At 39.0% G+C, this 25,991-nt stretch overlaps 1 long non-coding RNA gene across 1 annotated transcript; it reads right to left on the bottom strand.

Moving 5' to 3' along the window:
* Positions 1 to 1,562: 1,562 nt before the first annotated feature.
* Positions 1,563 to 25,193, bottom strand: LOC101686542. The gene is made up of 3 exons (XR_200854.2): positions 25,010 to 25,193; positions 21,870 to 22,011; positions 1,563 to 3,670 (listed from the first exon to the last, which is right to left on the bottom strand). It is a non-coding gene; the product is annotated as an uncharacterized LOC101686542 (long non-coding RNA).
* Between the last annotated feature and the right edge of the window lie 798 nt (positions 25,194 to 25,991).

Here is a 25,991-nt window from a genome sequence, read left to right as displayed (position 1 = left end):
TCCCCATCATGGCATTCAAACCAAAGAAGCCAGTGTGGAGATATTAAGTTTTTAGAACAGTTAGACACAAAGCTTCAACAATGATATTGTAAAGGAAAGAGAGAAAATGCCATTCCCAGAGGCAGAGTGAGATATAAAAGACTCAGAAAGTAGAGCAGAGATTAAAGCATCCATGAGGCACAGTGGACAAATGTTCTGACATCCTATAAAAGGAACAAAATTAGAAGTTTAATGTGGCTTGAGATCTGATTCGAGTATGCAGGGGAAGTCAAAGTCTTTAATAGATACCAAAAAACCACGGAGTCTGCAAGTGACCGAATTCATGATTTCATAGGTGATATTTGTTTCCAGATTATTCATGAAATTAGGAAATACAGAGGTAAGTCCTCACACTGGGGATGAAGGGAAATGTTGTTCTGTAAAATATTACTGAATGACCCTAGAATAACTATTATTTATTAAGTCCTATGTGAATGCCAGTGAACTCTTTAAGCCCCTTACATGTATCAATATATATTTACAACAACCCCAAGAGGTATATACAATAATTTTCTTTTCTATTTTGTTAGTAAGGAAACTGAGAGCTGGAGAGTATACGTAACTTGTCCAAGGTCATATCTCTAGTAAATGGTGGAATTGGGATTTGAACTCAGGCATCTAGTTAGCTACCAAACATTAGACATGATGCACAAGCTTTGTTTCTATTTTGTTCTTGGCTTTGCTCCATCTTTCTCTTGAACATGGCCTAAAATCATTTTGTGCATCAGTGTTTCGCTTCTCCATTTCTTTGTCTATCTAGGAGCTCCTTTTTCTTTTTTTTTTTTACACGTCATTTCCTTTGTAAATATTTGTGACATCATAATTATTTGTTTGTGATATATCTCTCCTTCCCACTAGGTTGGGAATAACACAAGAAACTTGTATGGATTTAATTCTAAAATACTTATTGAATGCATGTATAATCAGACTAGGTGATATTTCTACATGTCCCATCCCACTGAAAATAAAAGCTGTACTTATATTTAAAGTTGCCATAGTTGCAGCAAATTGTAAAAAAATCCTATTTCTATTTATTCTTTCAGTATCCAAAGACAAGATCTGATTTAATGTGCAAGCATATATCTACATCCTTCTAACCCTTGCTAGAGATGGGAAAATGATTTGCCTGGTACAGGTGGAAAAGAAGCAGTAACAACATTGTAAATACGCCTAGTGCCATAGCCCGGTGGTCTAATGTGCTCTGGAATGCTCTAGGATGACCATGTAACACCCCCACTTACTCCTGCTTCCAAGTCTCGAGGATTGGGACTTGGGGACAGAGACAGAGTTCTAAAAATAACAAATATGTTATCTTTTGTTGTTGTTGCTGTTTCTCTAGGATCAGTCTTTAGCTGTATCAGAGAAATATTGATAACTCATGGTTACAGATAATGTGTGGCAATCACAAATATGTCAAAATTACTATCACTTGGAGAATCTCAAAGCCCACATTTTTTGAAAAAAAATTTTTAAGATTTTATTTATTCATTTAGCAGAGAGAGAGAGAGAGAGAGAGGTTTGAGAGAGTGCACACAAGTAGGGGGAGTGGCAGAGGGAGAAGGAGAAGCACGTTCTCCAGAGCAGGAAGTCGGATGCAGGGCGGGATCCCAGGACCCTGGGATCTTGACCAGAGCTGAAGACAGGCACACCTCATTGACTGAGCCACGCAGGCACCCCCGTATTTTTTGAAAATCTTATGTGTACAGTAAGGTACCATTGCTACCCATAAGATTGGTGAAATTTGTAATGTCTTACAGTAAAAATGTTGTCAAGGATGTTAAGAAAAGAGAACTGCTAATCCATCGTTGAAGGCCTAGAAATTGTTAGAACCACTACAGAGAACATTTTGCCTATTTCTAATAATGGTTTTATTATGGCCTGTGACCAGTTTCAGGCTTAAGCTCTACTCCCTCACACGTGCATGAAGAAATATATTGTAAGAATGTTCATATAGCTTTTTGTGTGAGAAAAGTTGGCAATTACCCAAATGTCCATCAACAGGAGCACAGAAGTATTTATGCAATACTGAAAATGAACTATAGCTACACATATCAACGGCATGAATCTCAAAAACATAGTATTGGGTGGAAAGTAAGTTGCAGAAGAGTATATACAATATTTATATGAAAGTGAAAACACTGTGGAACCATATTATATTGTTTATGAATACATAGTAAAATTATGAAGAAATCCATGGGAATGACAGAAAGTAATTCTAGAGAGTGGTCATATTTAGTGAAGGAAGGAAAGGAGATGTAATTTAGAAAGGGACAAACACTATGTTTTTTATTTAAGCCTCATGGCAGGTATATTGGCATTCATTGTGTTGGCTTTTTGTGTCTTTTTGGATAGCTTAAATAAATATTTCTCAAGGTACAAGGCACTTAAAAAGGTAGAGTTCTCAACATTAAAGATATCAACCAGAGATATTAAGTTTCTTAAATCAACAACAAATGGCATAGTGTATCATAAGGAGGAAGAAAAGAAACCTCAGTAAAGGACTATGGAATAAATATTTCAACAAATAATGCATCCAACTAGAAGCTGAGATTTATATTTGGGTCCAGAAAATGCCCTTGACAATATTGTGTGAAGATTGTAGCCCATATGCACTCAATTGTTGAGACAGCCATTTCTTTGACTCTAGACATTCTTATACAATGGCAACTTAAAATTTGGGAGGAGCTCACAAAAAGAAGCATGAAACCTAATTGTCTAGAGAAGCATAAAAGCACTCCTCTTGCTTGAAAATTAGCTGTAGCTAATTTTAGTCTTCTCAATGCCAGTATGTATTGTGGCAAGAAAATTAGCTCAGAGTTTTATTTTGCTTTTTGTTTATATTCTCTTTTCAAAATAAGCCTTTGGTCCCAGGCTAACTGGAGAAGTGTTTTTCTAATTTGGGTGCAAGGAGAATGCTTAGTTCTTGGTCCATCTAAATACAACTGAGCATTGAGTAAGAGTTTACACTCTATTAGAAACCTAAGGCAGGTTATAGCATTCATTTAGAGTTAAATACTTGTCATCTTCCTGATGAGCTGTAATTAGAGAAATTCTATGAAGGACTTGAGGTGAGCTTTCAAATATCTTTATTACTTAATATCTTAATGTCTTTTTAAGCAGGAAGTCCACAAAGAACACCTACGTTAGAATAGATTATCCTCATATTACATTGCCTTTGGCTCTCCATCCTCTAGATTAGGAACTAGAGTTAGCACGCTACTACATACTTTCTCTTAGTAAGGGCTTACTTCTTTTGGGAAAGCATTTTAATCAAAATAGAATTTTGTGAAATATTGATAGTCCCTAGGCTTGGAATATTCTTGAGGTCCTATGAGAAATATTTTCCAAATTTAACAAGTATAGGATTTGAATGAGTCCAGCAACCAGACCAATAAATCCTGATTTCTCAACAGAGATGTGGAACTCCAGCTTCTCATAATTCTCCAGGCTACATTAGCCCTTCAGTATTCAACCTAATCATTTAATAATGTCTCACGTCTCTCCTATTTCACATTTCATCAGTTTAATCGAGGTTCTTCCACAGCCTCTGCAGTCTCTTCTCCTTCGCTTTCCACCACCTAGGGAGGAGTGCTAGAGACATGTCTGGGTCCGGCCAATCAATAAAGATGTTCTGGAAAAAAAAAAAGTTATTGGGAGTTACAAGTGGAGGTTTTATAATCTGAAACATACAGTAGCTTGATCAATTAAAATTAAATTACTATGTTGCTTGTTTATAATCACAAAATAACTGACAGCCTCTGAAAAAAATAAAGGTATTCCTGAATATATACCACTTGAAATCAAATTATAAATCTTTAGCAACTTTGGAATGTTGTAAGTCAATATATTGTAGAATAAAATGTCCAAAACCTGATTTCTAGAGATCCTGCTAATCAAGGCTTTAACATTTATAAAAACCCATAGGGTATCCGGAAAGGTGAGAGTCAGAGCTGAACGTTTTTAATCTCGGTTCTCAAAGCATAATAAATTTGGCATAGGATGTGCTGTTAATTGTGAAATGCATTGTATACCCAAAAGAGTTCATGTGCACAACTTAAACAATATGTAAACTATGGTACTGTGGATTTATTATCTAGGTTAAGTAATAAAACGCCACCCTACCTTAAACCTTCTGCACATCCCTCTTTCTAACCATTCTCTTCCCTTTTCCTCAAAGGTAGCCATGATCCTGACTTCTGCATTGCTCATTCTTCTGATTGATTTTAGTAATTCTACCACTCACACATGTATCCCTAATCAATAAACTGTTTAGTTTTCTTAAGATTTTATTTATTTATTTATTTATTCACTTATGTGGGGCGTGGACATAAGGAGGAACAGAGGGGAAGAGAGAAAGAATCTCATGCAGGCTCTGTGGTCTTGATCCATTACCCCGAGATCATGACCTGAGCCTAAGCCAAGAGTCAAATGCTCAACCAACTAGCCACCCAGATGCCCCTAAACTGCTGAGTTTTGAAAAAGTGAGTAATTATGTAAATCTAGCTATGTAAGGAGAAGGTAGTATTTCCAGTGTTAGAAAGAAGCTTTCAGAAAAAGAGAAACTGTCCTGAGTCTGTGAGTCTGGTTTTAGTTTTTGGCTGTTTATAAGAACCTCTTCTAAGGAAGTCAGTGAGCAAGGTCACAACAGAGTTCTGGGAAATAAAGGGCTCCCCATAGTGGGGACACATGGCCGGGCTGAAGTACAGACCAAATCTGGGTATCAGGCAAGACTCTGGTCAGAGAAAACAAGCGACTCTGTTTCTTAATGTTTCTAAGCTCACCAGAGCCTAGCTTTGAGGAGAAGTTCAAAACACCCCCCCCCTTTTTTTAGTGTTTTTTTTTTTCTTTTTTAAGATTTTATTTATCCATTTGTCAGGGAGACAGAGTGAGCACAAGCAGGGAGCGCTACAGGCAGAGGGAGAGGGAGAAGCAGGAAGCCTGGCATGGGTCTTCATCTCAGGACCCCGGGATCATGACCTGAGCCAACCGCAGATCCCCAACTGACTGAACCACCCAGCTGTCCCTAAAGCACCTTTTTTTGTAAGGGTCCACAAGTAGGGCAAGAAGGGAAGAGCAGAAACTTCATGAGGATGTGGTCCAAGGGAGCTACATAAGAATCTTGGCCAAGCTCGCTAGGCATTCAGTCCTCATACTAGAAGAGAGTGCTTTGTAACCAAGTGTCTTTCACACACACCCTGTCTGGCCCTCCCCATCTGGTGCACACATCGAGTTCTGGGTTATCTCTGCTCCATCTTCCCAGTGATTGTCTTTGTACCAAGTCCTGAGTTGGATATCCTGTTTTCTGTGTCCTCTATACCCCTTTTCTTGGTTTCACTCTTACTTAGTGGGGCATATCCTCCAATTGTTTTTTGGGAGATGATTGATGGGAGTTTTTAATCAGATCTTGCATGGTTGAAAATGTCTATGGTTTGCCCTCATGCTGATTGTATCGCTGAGTATAGGTTGGAATTAAGGCTCCAACAAAATTCTGTAGGCACTGCTCCACTGTTTTCTTGCTCCCAATGTTGTTGAGAAGTTCAGGGTCATTTCTATCTCATATTGTTTATGTTCGATAAGATTCAGGGTTTTTTCTCTCGAAAAACTTTCTATCCTCTAGCATTCTGAAATTTCATGATGATGATCGTCTCCGTAGGTCAATTTTATTCATATTTCATGGTGTTGAGGACCTGGCACACCCTTCCTAAATGTCAACTCATGTTTAGGATGTCTTTGTAAATTATTGATGATTTCCCTCCCTATTAATTTTCTCTTTCTGAGATTTCCTACCATTGGGGTATAACAAATCCCAGAAGTTCTTTAAATTATCTAATTTTTTGCCTCTCCTATTTTCTGTTTCATTATTTCTCGCCCAACTTTCTGGGAGATTTCAACTTTATTTTTCCATGTTGACTCTTTAATTTCAAAGGTTGTTTTGTTTTTGTTTTTGTTTTTCTGAGGTATTTATTTATTTATTTGGGAGAGAGAGGGAGAAACAGATTCCTCACTGAGCAGAGAGCTTGAGGTGGGACTCAATCCCAGGACCCTAAGATCACGACCTGAGCTGAAGGCAGACGCTTAACCGACTGAGCCACCCAGGTACCCTTTTTGTTGTTTTTTGCTTTTCCTTTAAATGCCTCTCCTCCACCTTTACATAGCATCTTGTTCTTGTGTCATGGATGCAATAATTAATATTTTGATGTTGTGGGTTATAAATATTAGAGATTTTAAAAATCAACTTTATTGATGTATAATTTACATACACTAAATGTGCCCATTTTAAGTACACTGTTAAATGAATGTATACACCAGTGTAGCCGCCACCATAACCAAACTATAGAACACTTCCATCATCTTCCAAAAGTTCTGTTGTTCTTTTATTTCAGTCAATTTCTTGCCCATCCCCCAGCCTCAGGCAACCATTTATCTGTTTTCTCTTACTATAGAGTAGATTTATATTTCTCTAGTAATAGCATTTCACTTTTTTGCCCTAAAATAATTTATTTCTTCTGACTTGCTCCTATTTTGTTTTGTTTCTCTTCAGTGAGTCTGCTTTGTTCTCTTTCACGTAAGGGCTTTTCTGAAATGCCTGGTCATCCGCAGTGCTCTGCTCCCTATTAAGGGTGAAGGGTTAAGAAAGTGGACTGTCTGAGCACGTGGAGCGTGCTGCCTTTGAGGTTTGGTACCGTGTGATCAGTGTGGGCTGCTTTTGGAAAGCCTCTTGATTTTTGAGCTCTAAGTCTCTTCCTTAGGCTGGCGACCAGAGAAGAGAGTTTCTCAATCTCTTGCATAGATAAAAGGTTGCTAGTGTCCTGGCACCTGAGGGGAGCAGAAGGGTTGGGTTTGTGCTGGGTTGCATTTATATGCAATATACCAAGAATTGGGGGGGGGGGTATTATGTTTTTAAAGATTTTATTTATTTATTTGAGGCTGGATCCCAGGACCCTAGGATCATGACCTGAGCCAAAGGCAGACGATTAACCAACTGAACCACTCAGGTGACCCCATAATTTCTTTATTTTTGGTAGGGCCCGCAGCCCTGACATCTTTGGTGCAGAGACCTTCCCGACCTACCCTTCTCTGCTCCACAGAATCAGTGTGCAAACCCGTGCTGAGATGCAGGACAAGCAGTTTCTCAGTGGCTAGAGGGGATGAGCTTTCAGGAACCTATTTATCTTTTTCTCCATCTTGTTATGTGAACCTCTCCTTTCTTCATCTCTAGATCCCTGGAACTGACACATTCATGGGTTTTTGTGAATTCTACGGTACAAATTAGGATGGTCCCCGGTTTTCTCTACTGTCACATTAAGATTCAGCTTTCTGGGCTCTGCTGAGTCAGTTAGCAGTTTTCTTTCCATTTTTCTGATCCGTTGTTATGGTGCTGTCTCTTGTTTTTCTCATTCTCATGGCTTTATGCCATTAAAAAAAAATCTTTTCAATCTATTACTACAGGTGTTTAGAAAGAATAAAAGTAGCTGTGTGTGCTGTCTGTTGTCTTCATCCAAAAAGTTCCTACTATAAGATATTGATACTTTATTGTACGGGTAGAAGAACCAATATACAGACTAATAAAATACACAAACTCTTACCAAATAAAGGATTTACTTTCTTTCAGTTATTAAAAGTAATTAAGCTGATAGACAATTTTCATAAATCAGTATATTACCTCAATGCTACTTTCCTAATATAGAGTCATTCACTAGGCATAATTTTGGGGGAATCGCTACATTCATTATGCTGTTATACCACTATAAAAATGAAAAGGAGAATTTTAAAACAACATATTAAGATATGAATTAGGTAAGAGCCCACAGTTAGGATTCTGAAAAAATGAATTAAGTTCTCTGATGCTATTACTTTTAAGGAAATCATGACTCTATTTAGAATTTAAATGCCTTTCTACAGCAATGATTCCAGCCTGAGAACATTAGTTCCACTGAAATAAAACAAGAGTGAGGATATTTGAAAAGGAAGTAGGATTAGGATGTTTGGGGTTCTGCTTCCATGCCAGATGACTGGTATGCTTATAGGGAAGCATGCTGACTCATGACAAAGACTCTGGAAACAATGTAAGAGCGAACGCCATGTCTTAACTCACACATGTCTTCCTGCACCTGATAGGAATGTACTGCCCGAGAAAGGCAGGCTGAGAAAGCTCCTTGGGGAAAACAACAACAACAAGGTTACTTTGAGTGCAGCTGGGGTGTTGGGGCTAGGACTGCCAGATAAAAAGCAGGATGCCCTTTTTCAGATAAAGAAGAAATAACCTCTTAGTGAATTATGTCCCAGGAATATTGGGGGCATACTTAAACTATACACCTTATTCTTTGTTTATCTGCAACATATCTTTAACTGGGCATCCTGTATTTTTAGGGGTTAAATTGGGCAACTGAGATCATAGCCCTCAATGTAGAATTGGAATCTCTCATGAACTTTAGGTCAAAGAAATAAAAAATTGAAGAGGTCTGTAAAAGGCAGGTTAGAACTCAAGGAAGACCACACAGTGATTAGGGAGCACTCTCTCAGGAGGGAAAAAGAGAAGAATACATCGCATAAGGCATATGCAGAGAGCTCTGTGCTATTCATTTTACAGTGGGGTGGGAGAGTGGAGTGGAGGAAACTCTTCAAGTCCCTTTAATCAGGATGGAAAGGGTTAGAGGAGTGAAGGTTCTTGGAAGAGCAAGATGTGACTCTTACCTTTACCATTAACAATGGCCTCATTGTGCTCTAAACCAGTGAGACGAGGAGGTCTGAGATCAAATTTTAGTGTAACAAGCCCAGAAAACTGTTTATACTCAGACATTCTAAATTTAAAGAAGGGAGCGGAAGGGATTTGCCAAAAGGGCACTAGATTAGAGTTAAATTATTATATTACATATATATATATTTTTTTTTAAAGATTGTATTTATTTATTTGAGAGAGAGACAGTGAGAGAGAGCAATGAGAGGGGAGAAAGTCAGAGGGAGAGGCAGACTCCCCATGGAGCAGGGACCCTGATGTGGGACTCAATCCCAGGAATCTGGGATCATGACCTAAGCTGAAGGCAGTCGCTTAACCAACTGAGCCAGCCAGGCACCCAAATTATTATTTTTTAAATAACACCTTTTTTGGATGGGATCAGACCATCGTTAAGCATCTTTATTTTTTCCCCAACACTGTACCCCTGCAGCTATTATGTCTGTAAGAATTTAATGTGAATTTTCAGAATAGCTTATTTATGCGTCCATGTTTCAAAGATCTTTACTGTTTCTTTTTAGGAGCACACATCATGAGCACTTAGTGCTCCTTGGGTATTCTCTCCAATATACTTCTTCATTCTCATTCAGGGAAGACAGAATTTTTAAAACCAGAGAGCTAGAGGAGTCCCCAGATTGTCTGACCATTTCCCCTTCACCAGGCAGGTCTCCATTCATACCATCCTTAAAAACTGGTTGTCTGTCTGGCTTTTAAAGACTTTTAGGGAAGGAAATCATAGAATGTCCCTCTGTGAGGGTAATAGAGATTCTTTTCCATTTCCTTGTTATTTTCAGACATCTTTTGACACAGGATTGAAGCTTTGATTTCAATTTATTCAAAAACAGTGATTCTTTTCAAAAAGAAGCAATTCCAAGCAAAAACATGGTTTCTTCCATGCCTGGGTGGTCTAGGCAGCCAGCTGTCCAAGCTCTGCCTTGTAGCCCATGACCTAAGTACAGTAATGCCCTCAGTTCTCCTCATGCTTCCATGCCAGGCTCTGCATAGCTGCCTTTTCCTTACTGGACATTTTGAAAGGAATATCAGGATCAGGGATGGAGAGAGGGAAAATAATGGAGTAATGATTCTATCTGTTGGCTGTCAGTGTTTTCAGTAGTAACTTGTTAAGTTAAAACATGTCTACATATAAAATTAAATATATATCCGCATTTTAAAAATATCACAGAGCAGTGCCTGGGTGTCTCAGTCAGTTAAGTGTCTGCCTTCAGCCCAGGTCATGGTCGCAGGGCCCTGGGATCAAGTCCCGCATACGGCTCCCTGCTCAGCTGGGAGTCTGCTTCTTTCTCTCACCCCCGTCTGTCCCCATGCTCTCTCTCTCCCTCATAAATAAATACATTATTTTTAAAAATTTTAAAAAATAAAAATATAGGGGCACCTGGGTGGCTCGGTAAGTTAAAGCCTCTGCCTTCGGCTCAGGTCATGATCCCAGGGTCCTGGGATGGAGCCCCATATTGGCTCTTTGCTCAGCAGGAGGCCTGCTTCCTCCTCTCTCTCTGCAGGCCTCTCTGCCTACTTGTGATCTCTGTCTGTCAAATAAATAAATAAAAATCTTTAAAAAAATAAAAATATAGTAGATTAAATACTTCTCAATACTTTTGATATCCTGTCATTGAACATTTTAATTATAAAAACAATTATGACTTTTCCAAGCTTTATTTTGAACTAAACAGCTATAGCTTTGGGATAGTTACCCATTATATTATAAGATACAATGTTGTATAATAATTGATACTGTTTCAATTTATAAAACTTCTAGGGATTCTTTTTTTCCTGAAAGAATAAACCTGACAGAGTGTAAAACATGTGTGGGTCTCAGCGATGGACGGGGCTTTTGCCTTTTAAGTTCCAGCCCTGCTCTTGGTGTAACAGCCAGAATTCTATGCAGTTGCTCTCTCTCCATCCTTTCTATGAAAAAAGAAATCCCCAGTGATATAAATTGCCTCCAGATATCCTTTACAGCTTAGTATTCATTATGCCTCTTAGTCTTTATCATAAGTAAGAACTACAGAGAACTGTTTCCTCTTGACCATTACCCTTATTTTATTATTCTGGGTCACTCAGCAGGTGACCAGACAAGTCATAAGATGACAAGTGCCAAAGGAAACTTCAACCAAGCCAGTGATTCCCAACTGGGGGCAATTTTCCCACATGTCCCCCACCCCCAGGACACATAATAGTAATGCGTTAAAACATTTTTGGTTGTCGTGATTGAAGGAAGAGGTACTACTACAGTTTGAGACCTGTGTTTCCCCAAACACTACTACAGTCCATATGTGGTTATTTAAATTTAAATTAATTCAACCAAAATTTTAAAATTTAGTTTCTTAGTCACACTAGCCATTTTTAAATTATTTCACAGCTACATGTGACTAGTGACAACTGTATTAGATAGTGAAATATAAAATATTTCCATCTTCACAGGAAGTTCTGTTAGATAGCACTGAGTCTAGAACCTTATATTCAGGTGTCTTTAGTTCCTGAATCATTCCCTTTTACATGACACATTCTTCATTTTCCCATTCTAGTTCACATGAGACTGATTGACTCCTGGTGGCTAAATTAGTCTACAGATTGCAGAGTTCTAAGTCGATAGACAATATTCTCAAAACCTAATCTTTACTGGATTTTCCTCCTTGCCTATGAAGATTCCATCAAAGGGAAATTTATTGCTGTAGTGACTTCCATTCTGTTAAGCGTCATACATATCTATACCACATAAGAAATGCTGGGGTATGGTTGCATTCCCATGGAAGAACATTCCATAATGGGGGCGCCTGGGTAGCTCAGTGGGTTAAGCCTCTGCCTTCAGCTCAGGTCATGATCCCAGGGTCCTGGGATTGAGCCCTGCATCGGGCTCTCTGCTCAGCAGGAAGCCTGCTTCCCTTCCTCTCTCTCTGCCTGCCTCTCGGCCTACTTGTGATCTCTCTCTGTCAAATAAATAAATAAATAAATTTTTTTTTAAAAAAAAGAACATTCCATAATGTGTCTGTACATTTTAGACAAAATGTCCACTATGAATGCCTTCTATTACCAGGGTGGAATGGTTTGTCTAAACCTCCCTGGCTTTGAATGGAAAATTCATATGTTCCAAGCTGGATGCTACCGCAAAACTCTCCACATTGTTCAACACCCCTTTTCCTTCTGATGCTTCTTATTTCCTCTTAATGAGAAGGCATATCTCAAATCCGTTCTCTTCTTTTCCCCCTTAGTTCCCTATCTCACACTAGCATCATCTACCCTGGACTGTTAATGGAGCTTCCTCGATGGGCTCTGCATACATTGTAAGCTGGTCTCCACACTGGGTGAACTTTTATCATGGACCTCCTCGTCTCCCTGTCTCCCTACTTATCACTCTTGTCCTTTAACCTAGCTCTAAGCACTGAATGCACAGGCTGCCTCCTCCTCAGTGTTCTTGGACCATATGCTCTAAGTGAACCAGCCCCCATGGCTTTCTTTCACTCCATAGCTATAACCTCTTTGCAATGCTGCTTTCTCTACCAAGGATGCTCTGGCTCCTTCTGCCTTTCAGCAGTTAATACCAATTCACCAGTCAGTGCCTGGTCAACCCAGAAGTCCCTTCTTTATGCAGCCTTTCCCCATATTGCATCTAATCCTTCTGCCAGAAGCTTTGAGAACACGAAGTGCTTTTTCCTCATACCAATGATCACATTGGGGCTTTATATTTATATAAGAGATTACTGTGATTGATGTCTGCTTCTCTCCCTACATTTTAAAATAATGAGAGGCAAGCACTTTTTCTGTTTAGAATGACCATGGGATCATAGCAGTATTTGTTGTATTTGTATTTGTTGTATTTGTATTTGTTGTATTTGTTGACTAATTGATTGAATGAATGAATGAATGAATGAATTCCAAGCCAGTTTCCTCAGGGAGCTAGAACAAAGGCTTGTTTGAGCATTGGAACAAAATTTCAATGTAAAACTCAAGGGAAGCCAATTAAAAGAACCATGTACACCCTAGAAACAATGGTGATTTGCATGCCAGGCCTAGGTAACAAGTCTCACTGAGTCAACAGGCAACACTCTGAACTAACAGTGCGTAGTGTGATGGTTACAGTGCAGGATCTGAGGACTGTCTGGGCACCAATCCTGGCTCCTTAGTTTCCACTCCCTTGAATTCCCTTTACTATTCCCAGTCATTTGACTACCTTCTACTCTTCTTTTAAGAGCCTGTTAAGTATGCCTTCCGCAGAGAGACCTTTTAAAATCCCTAGGATAGATTAGCCAAGGCAGCCTTGATTTCTCCTAACACACCCTTTGTGTAAACTACTACAAAAACGTTATTTTTAAAGTAGTTTTAGGCTTATAGCAAAACTGAGAGGAAGACATAGAGATTTTCCATGTATTCCCTCCCCCTACATAAGCATAGCTTCCCCCATTATCAGCATCACTCATCAGCAGGGTACTGTTTTCACCAAGGAAATACCTACATCGACACAGCATAATCAACCAAATCCACAGTTTCCATTAGGGTTCAGTCTTGGCATTGTACATTCTGTGGCTTTGGACAAAAGTAGAATGACATGCATCTATTATTATATAAAGAGTACTTTCATACCCTACAAACCCTCTGTGCTCTGCCTATTCATTCTCCCACCCCTGGCAACCACTGATGTTTTCATTGTCTCCATAGTTTTGCCTTTTTCAGATTGTCATATAGTTGGAATCCTCCAGTATGAAGTCTTTTCAGACTGGCTTCTTTCACTTAATAATATGCATTTTAAGTTTTCTCCACGTCTTTTCATGGCTTTGTAGCTTATTTCTTTTCTGTGCTAAGTACTACAATATCTAAATGTACCAGAGTTTATTTACCCATTCACCTGCTGAAGAACATCTTGGTTGTTTCCAAATTCGGCATTTATGAATAAAGCTTCTATAAACGTTTTTGTGAAGGTTTTTGTGTAGACGTAAGTATTCAGCTCCTTTGGGTAAATACAGAGGAGTGTGATTATTGGATCCTAGGGCAAAAGCATTTTTGTTTATAACAAACTGTCAAATTGTCTTCCAAAGTGACTGTACCATTTTGCATTAACACCAACAATAAATGAGAGTTCCTGTTGCTCCACATCCTTGCCCACATTTTGTGTTCGCAGTGTTATGAAGTTTGGTCATTCTAATACATGTGTAGTGGTATCTCATTGTTTTAATTAACATTTCCCTGATGATATATGATATGGAGCATCTTTTCACATGTTTACTTGTCATCTGTATATCTTCTTTGGTGAAATGCCTGTCACGGACTTTGGCTGATTTTTTAATCAGGTTTTTGCTTTCTTATTGTGAGTTTTAATAGTTCCTTATATATTTTGGATAACAGGTGCTTTGTTTTTTTCAGATGTGTCTTTTGCAAACACATTCTTCCAGTCTGTGGCTTGTCTTCTCACTCTCTTGACATTGTCTTTCTCAGAGCAGATTTTTTTTTTTCAGAACAGAAATTTTTAATTTTAATGAAGTCCAAATATTAACTGTATTTCTTTCATGGAGTTATTTCTTTAAAAAGCACCACTATACTCAAGATCATCTAGGTTTTTTCCTATAGTATCTTTTAAGAGTTTTATACTTTTGCATTTTACATTCAATCTATGATCCATTTTGAGTTGATTTTTGAGATGGGTTCAAGGCCCATGTATAGTTTCAGGGCTTTGTATATGGATGTTCAGTTGTTCCAGCATCACTGGTTAATTGTATTACCTTTTTTCCTTGTCAAAGTTCAGCTGACTACAAGAGTATATTTCTAGCCTCTCTATTCCATTCCATTTAAATTACCTTTTATGATATGGTTTTCTCATTAGACCCTCAGCCTTGGGAGGATGGAGGTAGTTCTCTTATTCAATGCTCTGTCTTCATCACTCAGCATGACACATCGAAATAGTAGGTATGGTAAATGTGCTGAATTTTTGACCAGTGTAGCAGTTTTTGTGTTCTACTACAGAATGTAAATCCTATGAAATGCAAGACAACGGAAAAAATATTAGTTTGAAGGAGACATGGCGGGTCTCATGGAAGAGGTAGATCTTGGAGAAATACCTTTGAAATAAGGTTGCCTTGGTGAAGAGAAGGGAGGAGGTATCCAGGTCGAGGGAAGAGCTCAAGCAAAGGCAAAAAGCAAGTAGGAAAGATTAAGTATGGTATTTTAAGGATATCAGACTAACTGAAAGTGCTCAGAAAGGAGACTAGTGGGAAATAATAGTGAACCATATTCTCAGGGTATGAATAGTGCATGGGTGATTAATCTCACATGTGGACACAGTTCCCTAAGAAAGAAATCTTAGATGACAATTACAGGAACTCTTGGGGAAATGGGAACTCACTTATAAATATGTAAAAACTTGGCCTTATATAGATTTCTAGAAGTAATTAATTCTAGCCCAAGGCTCTTAGATGAATCAGATTCTTTTTGTCCACAGTGAGCAAAGATTGTGTGGAAATAGAAGGGTCACAGTGTATGCACACAGTGTTATCATTTAGATGTGCACGTCAACCCAGCCTGCCAATTTCAGTTCCTCTTCCATAATCAACCAGAGAACTGTAGAGGAAGTAAAATTCAAATAATCTCCAGGATTGAGGAATCAATCCAGGAGGAAGGGGGAAGACTGAGCTCCCCGACAAATTCAACACCTAAGAACACCTTTAGGCTTGAATTATTTTGGCAACTTGTGTCTCCTACGTATTCAATTATTATAGTCTTTTATAGCTGGAGAGTTAGCTAATCATTTTTAAACCACCCCAAAGCAATAGAGAATACCTAAGTGCAATGAATATTAGAATCGGGCAATGTTTAGTTTTAAAATATATGCCTATAATTGCAACAAATTCAGAGAGCAAAATCATCTTTCAACCTATTGGTTTTTCTCAAAAAATAAAAACATCAAAGTGATGATAATGACAATCCTTGCCAGGGGTTGGCAGTGCAGATTGTAACAAAGAGATTTTTCAATTCACCAGCTTAGCTGCTGGTGCCATCTAGTGACCAATCCAACTGATAGACAAAGATGGGTTGAGAAAATATACTCAGAATGACACAATCTCTTCTTTGATTATCTTTAATTAATGACACTACAAAAAAAGAAGACTGGATATTCATGGTATTTATACTGTAATTTAAGTTATCAAGGACAAGAGGCAGAAAAAAATACCCAATGTGTTCTCATGACAAATATATTTAAAGGAAAATTTTCACAGTGAGATTGAATAGTGATTTCTAAAACAAGTAAGCAGAGTTTTGGACCTATCCTTCTTATACTAAAGATTAAACACAGAAATAAGGACAAATTGTCAAAAGTTCTCACTGTTCTGGGAATATCACATAAAATGAAGTATTATTCTATTTTTAAATCAAGAGTGGAGGGGGATAGAAACCCAAGCCTTATCTGACACATGAAATATTTCATCGTCATCACCATCACCATCATCGGGAACCAGAATGATTAAAGTTCCAAATTTGAAACCCCATGACTTTCTCCTTTGCAGACATTTCCGCCCTAGGCTTCTGAATGAAAACTTGTTTGTATTTACATAGAGATTTCTCTGAAGAAGTTTCTCTCACCCTACCTTGCTACTTTGTATTAGTGTTAATCCCACATCAGCACAGTCTTGCAGGTTGGCACCAAGTGCTACCAAGAACAAGGGCTGAATGCACAAGGTTACTATTTAAACATAACTGGAGTTTCTGTGGGAAGACAGATGTAATAATCTTCGGTGGCCCTGGGAAACCCTGAGGCTTCATTAGAGGGTCCACCTTCCACCAAAGGCCCATAGTTTAAGATGTTGTCTGATCTCCTGTTGTCTGATTCCATCCTGAAGGGAAAACAAGGTTCTTGACCATGTACGTTTTTCAATTGCTTTTGTTACTGCTGCTGTTATTAAGAAGGGAAGTCAGGGCAAGTAATAACATAGTCCAACAGACAACTTGGTGAAGTTTTGATGAGCTTCTCTAACATGAATAAGACTGGGCTCCTGAAAAGTCTTTAGCTAAAAAAAAAAGTTTGGTTCCTCTGTTTCTGTTTCTGTGGCTGAGCTTATCCTGAGTCATTGTCACCTTCCTGTCCCATTCATCTGATGAGCAATGACTTTTCCATAGCTAATTGAGCAATGGTTGGAGTCATCCATGGAAAGTAAGGCACCTCCACCACACTATACTCCCTTCTCATGCTATTTTTATAAAGGTGATTCATAGTTAAAATTATCTGCATATTTGTTTGCTTGTTTAGTGATTCGTTTCCTAAATATTTATCAATTATTGTACATAAACCATTATACTCAGGATGATGATATCATAGTCCTTATTCTCAAGGAACTCCCTCTGAAAGAAAACAAGAATAGCATTTGCCAATAGAAGGCTAAGTAGTAGAAATATAAATAAGGATTGTAGAACTCAGAGGCAAAAATCCTAGCAAGCTGAGAAGTCAGGAAAGGAGTGGGGACATTTTAAAACATTGCCATTAACTGACACACTGAAAAAGGGATTAAAGATTACAGTGGAGACAAATGCGAGGTAAGGGCATTCCATTGTGAGATTGTCAAGATGGTGCACTAAGTGGCCAGTTTAGCTGGATCATGAGTAAGTACTGGGTCCCAACGGGATGCTAGGCTCTAAAAGGAAGACTTTGTCAGCCAATGGAACTGATGAAAACTGTGAATATCAAAGGGAGTTCATGGGCACCTGGGTGGCCCAGTGGGTTAAAGCCTCTGCCTTCGGCTCAGGTCATGTTCCCAGAGTCCTAGGATCGAGCCCCACATCGGGCTCTCTGCTCGGCAGGGAGCCTGCTTCCTCCTCTCTCTCTGCCTACTTGTGATCTCTGTCTGTCAAATAAAAAAATAAAATCTTAAAAAAATAAAAAGAAAGAAAGGGAGTTCATTAGAGCAGTGATTTAGGAAAGTTAACAGATTAGCCACATATATGCATGTGGTGAATAGGATAGAGAACAAGAGAAGGAGCCTAGAACTAGGTCACCAGTATGGTGGCTATCCTCTTAAGACCGAATTAAGGGGCGCCTGAGTGGCTCAGTGGGTTAAGACTCTGCCTTCTGCTTAGGTCATGATCTCAGGGTCCTGGGATCGAGCCCTGCATCAGGCTTTCTGCTCGGTGGGGAGCCTGCTTCCCCCTCTCTCTCTGCCTGCTGCTCTGCCTGCTTGTGATCTCTGTTTGTCAAATAAATAAACAAAAATCTAAAAAAAAAAAAAGACCAAATTTGGAATGGAAAAGAGACCAACCACCTATTGCAGAGGTAGAAATGGCAGAATTTAGCAACCACATGGATTTGGGGATAAAAGAAAAAAAGAAGATGGGGAAAGCGTTACAGTCAGTGTACTTTTTAAGACGAGGTGACTGGAATAATGTAAAATCAGCACGTAAGATGAAAGGCAGGGGAGAGAACTGGCCTGCAAGAGAAAACTTGTCCTGCAAAACATAGGAAACAAACCCAGCCCTCATTATCAAAATTACACCAAAAGGACACAAAATTGTATTTAGAGTCAGAGCACCTGTAATCTGGAAGAGAGCTCAGAATAATGAGGTTCTGTCCTCATGAAGGCAGAACCCATGCATGATACAGCATCCCTAATAGGGACAAGGAGATATTGATTACTTACATACATTCATGGATGAGGAGCTCAGTACATCACCAGGCCAACCATTTTATTTTTGGATATTCTCTTTATTACATAGTTTTGGGTAGAATAGCTATCTATTATATATTGTAAAATATTCTATTTATTATAAAATATATTATATATATTATAAAGTATTAACTAGATTAACTAAATACTATCTCTCTGTCATTTCTTGTTTGTTCACTCCAGTCCTCTTTAGAGAATATCAGAACCTTTTCCTTTACAAGATACATTCTCTATCATTTCATGACAGTTATGTGCCCCTTTCTCCCTCAGAGTAACAATTATTAGTTCCTTTATTTATTCTTCATGCAAAATTATTTACACATACCCTGTACCTTGATGACCTCTTCCCGGAATTTTTCCAAAATTTTCATATCCTTCAGAAATAGCAAATCTACAACTGAGAAAATATACTAATATACTAAGTGAAAAAAGACAGTCACAAAAGTCACAGAAGTCCATGCATGATATGATTTCCTTCTTATAAAAGTCCAGAATAGGGAAACCAATAGAGAGACGTAAAGTAAACTAGTGCTTGCTTGGGGTTGAGACTGGGAATGGGGCCAGGGTGATAGCTAAAGGCCATGGGGCTTCTTTTTAAGGTGATGTACATGCTTTGAAATGGATTATGGTGATGGTTGCACAACTCCGTGAATATACTGAAAGACATTGAACTTCTACACTTTCAACAGGTAAATTGCATAGCGTATTAATTGTAACTCAATAAAATTGTTCTGTCTTAGTGTTTTCTTAGGGCAGAGTCATGTAAGTGCTGTAAAGAATTTCAATCACCACCATAAAACTCTGGAGTTCATCGAGGTTAGTCAGGGGGGATTTCAACCTGAAGATCAAGAAAAACTTTATGGAACAGTGATGATACAGCCACGACTTGAAATCTGAGTGGGTGTTTCTTGCTCCACTGACTCTCCTTCCACTCATTGGTTATGCAACCACCAGGGTACACTTTTGAAAACTAAAATCTGATCATGCTAGAGAGGGGTATAGGGGGGTCTTTTGAGGCACTGTTAATGTTCTATTTCTTTCTGTGGGCAGAAAGTACATGAGGTTTTTTGTTTGTTTGTTTCTTTTTCCTTCATCTAAAGATTACATGCATTCATTGAAATGGATGATACATTGCAAACTGAAGAAATCTCACTATATTATTATCCTGCCCCAAATCACTCAATCTGCATCATAACCATAGCAGACATTCGCCTGCTTGTTACAACATGGCTTTGTCTGCCAATATAGCCTCGGCTACTCGCACAGTATCTAAACATAGCAGGCCTCTAGAAACAGGTTGTCTTGGAGCTTGGAACTATGACCTGGGTGCAGGCAGTTTCTTTGGGAGGTGATCCCAGGAAGCAAGGGTGAGGGAGGGGCAAGCCAGGAGGAAAAGCTAAGAGAAGGATGCATTACTAAGGTTGGCCTGTAGAAAGTGAGGTTTTACCTCCACCAACACCTATGAGAAGCATATAGAAGACCTCCCTGAGTTGCCCACCTGCTGGACAGGATGCTGGAGAACACCGGCTCCTATACCCCATGGCCGCTATTTTAAGAACAGGCCAAACAGATCCTTAAGGAATCAGAAAAGGCCTGGAGTCAGAAATGTATATACATCACCCAGAAATGTAGTTGGGAAAGGAAGGTGTATTTTAATAGCCTTTTTGGATAATTTAAATATTATTTAAAACTGTACCAAAACTCATTGAAAAGCTACAACGTGGAATCAGAAATCACTTTAACATCATGCTTTGGTCATTTAGAGAGTTTGTTTCATTGAGTCATGCAAATTTTGCAAGTGCTCACAGATTTTATTATACAATATCAAAAAGTCATATTTGTTGATATCATTACCTAGCTCATCAAAAACATCTTTAAGTATTAGAAAGTTTTTACACCCACGGTGCAGATTCAAATTTTCAAATGAAAATTCAAATTTTATCACTGGTAACAAAGACTGTGAGCTGTTTTCCGTCCAGTGATATAGTCACTTTGTTCTTTAAGAAATTATCTGCCAAATGTCCAAGTCTGAATACCTATAGTTTGTCAGTTATTCTTTTAGGTAAAAACGGTGTTTCATGTACTCAAAAAATCTAGATTTAATAAAAACTAATATTTTTTCTGCTCCTTTAATAATATTGTTAACTGAAACTGACATTTTCTTTCTTTTTTTTTTAACTGTCAGTGTATCGAGTTGAAGAACCCAATGGCAAATAAAAAAATTGCTAGATGCCACTATCTCGATTCACACAGTTTTGCCCACGATTGCTTTTGCACAATTAGTGCAAATGTCAAGCCAATAAAAAGGGTCCCATAATATCTTGACATTGTAATGACAGTTGCTTTTGCCTCAGGGAACCCCAGAGTCTCAAGGACCCCCAGAGATGTACAAACCATGATTTGGGAAGTGCTGAAGTAGAGTTCTAGTGTGCCGTAAATTATTTGCAACCTTGAAAAGGATTTCAAGAGCTTATTAAATAAGACACATCGAAACAGGATCAAAAGCATGTGCTAACACTACCTAATTACTTAGCTCAAGCTAGCCATGCCTCTTCATCAATCCTGGCCTCTTTTGCTGTACCCCAGATCTGTCAGAAGTGCTGCTCATTATTTAACATATACAGTATTCAACCAGAGGTGTCCAAAACAACACCTGGAAACAATCAGGAAGGAGAACCAGAAGTTCTTTCACCATTCTGAAACACACAGTTTCATCGTCAGTGGGTTCCAGAATCATCAGTTTGCAGTCAGGTTTCTCTGGAATAGCTTATCTGCTTTCAGATGTCCAAAGGGAAACTAAAGAAAGGGGCCATTTGCCATACACAGACTTGAGTTCTATTCCATTCCTATGGACCAGATTAAAATGCAGACAGAAGGAATGAAAATGACTCTAGAGCAAGGCAAGGTCAAAGACAAAGACCAGAGATGAACTTTTTCCTCGTAACACTTCCCTTGGCGTGTTCCATGTTTTAAAGAAGAAAGGTCATGCCTTTCAGCAAGGACAACAAGAGAGGAACATACGTGATAGAAATTCAAATGAAAACTACCCCAGGATTTTTTAGCTGACCAGTGCCTAGGCTGATTTTCAAGGCCTAGCTGGTCATGTGCTTGGGAAAGCCATCTGCTGTGTGCCCTGATTTTCCTTCTGACTCATCTCTTACTGGACCATGACTGAACTGAATGCTTCATCACTAAGACAAGTGCTAACAATATTCAGATCTTATATTTGCATAGCGCTCCATAGTGTATAAATACTCTCCTAGCATTTGTTAATCATCTAAACTGGACGAGGCATATGTATATGTGGGAGTTCACTTAGTGATAGTAATATTTAAATTGACTGAGCATTTACTAGATTAGACTTTGTGCTATGCACTATATATATATATATATATATATATATATTTTATAAATAATCTTATTTAAATATTCCCAACTACCTTACAGGTAGAGCTGTTGGTCAGTATTTCCACTTAGTGATGAGAAATCTGGCTTCAGGGAATTGAAGTAAGTTGCTCGCCATCATGCAATTAAGAAAAGATCCATCTGGTTGACGCTGAGGCTCTTAACCGCTAGACCATTCTAGAAGAATGTGTGCAAAAAGAGCGGATTACATTGTTTGAAGGGCATAAAACTGTGGGGGGAAAGGAAACATTTGTTAAGTTACAAGCAAAGGCATTTTTGTCTTCACTGCCAGTGCTATTTTCAGTGGTTATCGTTCTAATAACTAGAAGGAGGAAAGCAAGCCTTCTCTTATGAGGTTCTGTGCCAAGTTAGCCAAGAGCGATGGAAACTGGGCTCCCCGTTCATCGGTACCACACCAGTGCTGCTGCTGAGATGTACGTGGAGGTCAAGCCAATTTTAGGTTTTGGGGTGTGGAGACTTGTCAACGTGAAGCATTCTCTCTGGGTTTGTCATCCACTTCTTGCTGGCTCTGAATGAGTGGAGACAGGATTCCTTGCTTCTCCGGGATGGCCCTGGAGCTAAGATGGTGGCAGCCATTACAGGTCTTCCCCCTGCAGGCGATCAGCTTCCCTGATGCATGCATGGTCAGGCCTCTCAGGCCCCCAAGAGAACTACATCACTGGGTCGAGCACCAATGTTGGAAGGCCCAGTTGGCTCAGTTACTCATAGGCCTGTGCTAATGAGCATGGCCTCAGATTTCAATTCCTTTACAAAGCAATTGGCTTCACTTAGAGAAAAGTCTGGGCTGTTGATTCTAAGCTCCATAATCAGACGCTTTCCTGTGGGATGGTATGCGGGCATTCTTTCCCGGGCTGGGAGATGCTCAGAGAAGCACTGAGAACTGAAGAGAAAGGGATCTCTGTGAAGGGAAACAATGTGCCCTAAAAACTGGCTCATTCTAGAAATGACTTGAAGTCCCCATGTCCTTATTCAGGCATTTGTAATAGCTTACTCAATATTTGTTTAATAAGTGGATACATTTACTATTTTCTCCTACAGATCTGTATGGCCATGATTTCTGTTCTGATGAGAATGGGGGAAAGCCTGGAAATGAAAGTTACCACTTTCTTCCTAGACCCTCAGACAGGATGGCGAGTAAAACAGGATCTGTTTTAATAGAATCAGCAAAGGATCAAGTAACTCTCCAAGGCTTCTGACTCAGCCTTCTCATATTGCCCCTTGGGGATTTCTGGTCTTTGTTTTGTTTTGCTATCAGTAGATAATTAAATTCTTCTTTAAAATTTCACCGTGTTTTACATGTAGTAAGGAAATCTAAAGAAAGGGGAGTGTGGATGTGCTCCATTTGAGCATTTAAATTTAGCTTCAGTCACCCCTGGGGGCCAGTTCTGGCGTGGATAGTATGAATCAGAATGACTCCCAAGGACAAAAGGAAAGTCAGGGGACAGAGGGGAATGCCCCTTTCCTCCTCTTTTCTGTCTGGGTGTTCTGTGTTCTCTTTTAAGAAGGAAGGACCATGCAAACCTATGTGACCAAGAAGTGCTTGATAGCAATTCAAATGAAAGGTCAGGTAGGGTTTTGGCTAATAAATTCAATTAAACTCACAGTGTTACGTTGGTGGATCCTAACATTTCCAGGCTGCCTGCAAAGAAACCTAATGTCCACATTACAGATGACAGAAAAAAGTAGTCTCACCATGCTTTCTGCTGGGCGCCAGAAATGACTGAAACTCACCCAGGCTCTGCCTTTTATTAACATCATGTGCTTGGGCAAATTTCTCCATCTCTTTTGACTTTACTTGTGCTACCTTTAAAATGGGGCTTCCTAGTAATAGCTCAAAGGATAGTTGTGTTGAATAAATAACGAGTACAGGACAAAAATTCAGCCTGGCACACAGCCTATAAGGAAGAGTGATTAAACGGCAGCTCTGAGGACCACTGTTTTCTTGCAAATAATGGCATAGTTGCCTTGCATGCTCTGTCTCTTAATATGTAAGTTAAGACCCTTGAGGTGCAAAGAACAAAATAAAATCTGCTTACCATACACTACAATGGAGACTATTAACAATGTATGGGGCTTTAAAAAGTTAATGGGAAAACTGGAGGGTCAAATGAGACAAATGAGAAGTAACAGGTAAGTTTGTAGGTCCAAGCTGCAAGAGCCATTTTCGCAGGCACGTGCAGACACAGAACCACTCTCGGTCTCGTAGTCATTCTATTCAGGATCCACATTCTAGCTGGGCGCACATTCTCAGTGGGGAAAAGATGTCCCCCAAAGAAATCTTGCCCTATTACTTGAAGAAGGCTGACTAGCTAAAAAGTCAACAAATACTTCTAATGCCTCTAATGCGATACTTCTCTTTAAAAATGTAAATTAAGTACTTTAAGTTAGGATTGGCATTTACTCATAGGGGAACTGATGAAACCATACTCTGGAATCCCATTTGTGAAGGGTTTCAGGAGCCCAAGTGAAAAAAAAAAGCGCATCATGTAATTATTATTGTGTCCACTAGATGGCAGTCATAAGGGCCAGGCGTTATTTAAAAATCTGTCAATAGCAAAATTTCCTAAAATGCTAAGCACTTTAACATTTGTTTTCTAATTAGATTCACAAAATAGTTCTCCGATCTTGAAATTAGGATCCCAAGAGTTTCTACCTGAGGAAACTAATTCTCAGAGAAATTCACCGGTTTGCCTCTGTCCAGATTTTAATAATTAATTTGGTCTACTTTCTGTGTCTTTTTAAAATCAACCTTACTAAATTCTTTGCACTTAAAGAGTTCCAAGAACTTAAAGAGTTCCAAGCATAAAAATTAGAAGGATCTTTAAAATCGTCTATCTAATCTGTTCATTCTCAAGGTGTGGAAACAGACTCCCAGAGATTTAGGTCATAGCCAAGTCTGGACTGAACCCTGAGTCCCACCTAGACCAGGGGTCCTTTTTTAACAAATGTATTTCTTTCTCATACACCATGTTGCCCACAAGTATACTCCCTAACCAAATTTCATTAAGAAGATAATACGTGTAGAATTAAACCAAAGTCTTTAAAGAAAGCTTCGTCTGTGGAACACAGGTATGCAGTTTGGCTAAAAGGTCCATTCTAAGGATGACCATAAACCCCATCGCCATTTTCAAAGACAAACACAACCAGAACCTACCTGTGTCAGAGGATCATATTGGGCACCGCACTTTACTTCTTCTGGCTCTAGGACAGCTGCTGCAATGAAATGTGTGTTTTGTGGCTTGCCTGCTAAATGTTATGCTCTCAAGTAGTGAATTAGGTAGTATATTGTATAAGATAGCCCAGATAAATAAAAGAAACATCTATGCTGCCAAAGAGAAGCTAAGACCTACAGCATCCACAGAAGATCTATGGTCACCCCAGGAGCAACTGGCAATATTGTTACCATTCATTATGGAAATGGCCTTGAGCTAATGGCCATCAGAGGATATTGTTCACACAGACAAAGAGCTCTGTTCTTGCTGTTCTCTTTCCCCCTCCTGTGAGGGGGGGGAAATGTGTTTCTCTATGCAACACATTCAAACTCTGAGAATTACAATCCATTCACCTTGGTCAATTTTTTTTTAGTTGGATGTATAATGAAACTTTTCAACATTCCTACCTGTCATTCTTCCATATGTACTGGTTCTGCATTGAAAGCATTCCTTCTAAGTTTGTAATGCTGCACCATGAAACCTTTAACCAAATACAACGTTCAGCTAGTCATCTGGAAAACTTCCATTCTTACATAGTAAAAGGCTACATCATGTAGTGGAAAAGGCTCATTGGATAGACAACCTTGGTGTGAGAACCACCTTGGAGACTAATCAGTAGAAGGCCTTCCTTTGATTTTGCTGGTTTTTGCTGTCAGGTCCCCTAATTTTTCAATGTTCAATGAGATTCAATGGTCTCCCTAGCAAAACAGCATAAGAAATATCTGCCACACATGGTATCAAATAGGACTATTTATGGGCAAGTAACAGAAACCATCTTAGGCCAGATTAGGTAAAAATTAAGAGTCTATTCAGAAAACAAGGATGCTTTACAACCCAGAAAATAAGTAAAACCTCAGGAAGGGCTAAAACCAGAAACTGAAAATAAAAAATATTTCTTCATTCTCTACCTCTTGTCTCTGGATC

The sequence above is a fragment of the Mustela putorius genome, unplaced genomic scaffold (genome assembly GCF_011764305.1).
Source record: "Mustela putorius furo isolate JIRA1106 unplaced genomic scaffold, ASM1176430v1.1 tig00000151_pilon_pilon_pilon, whole genome shotgun sequence".
NCBI classification, from domain to species: Eukaryota; Metazoa; Chordata; class Mammalia; order Carnivora; family Mustelidae; genus Mustela; species Mustela putorius.
The sequence above is the reverse complement of the archived record's forward strand: the minus strand, read 5'-3'. Positions and strand labels throughout refer to the sequence as shown.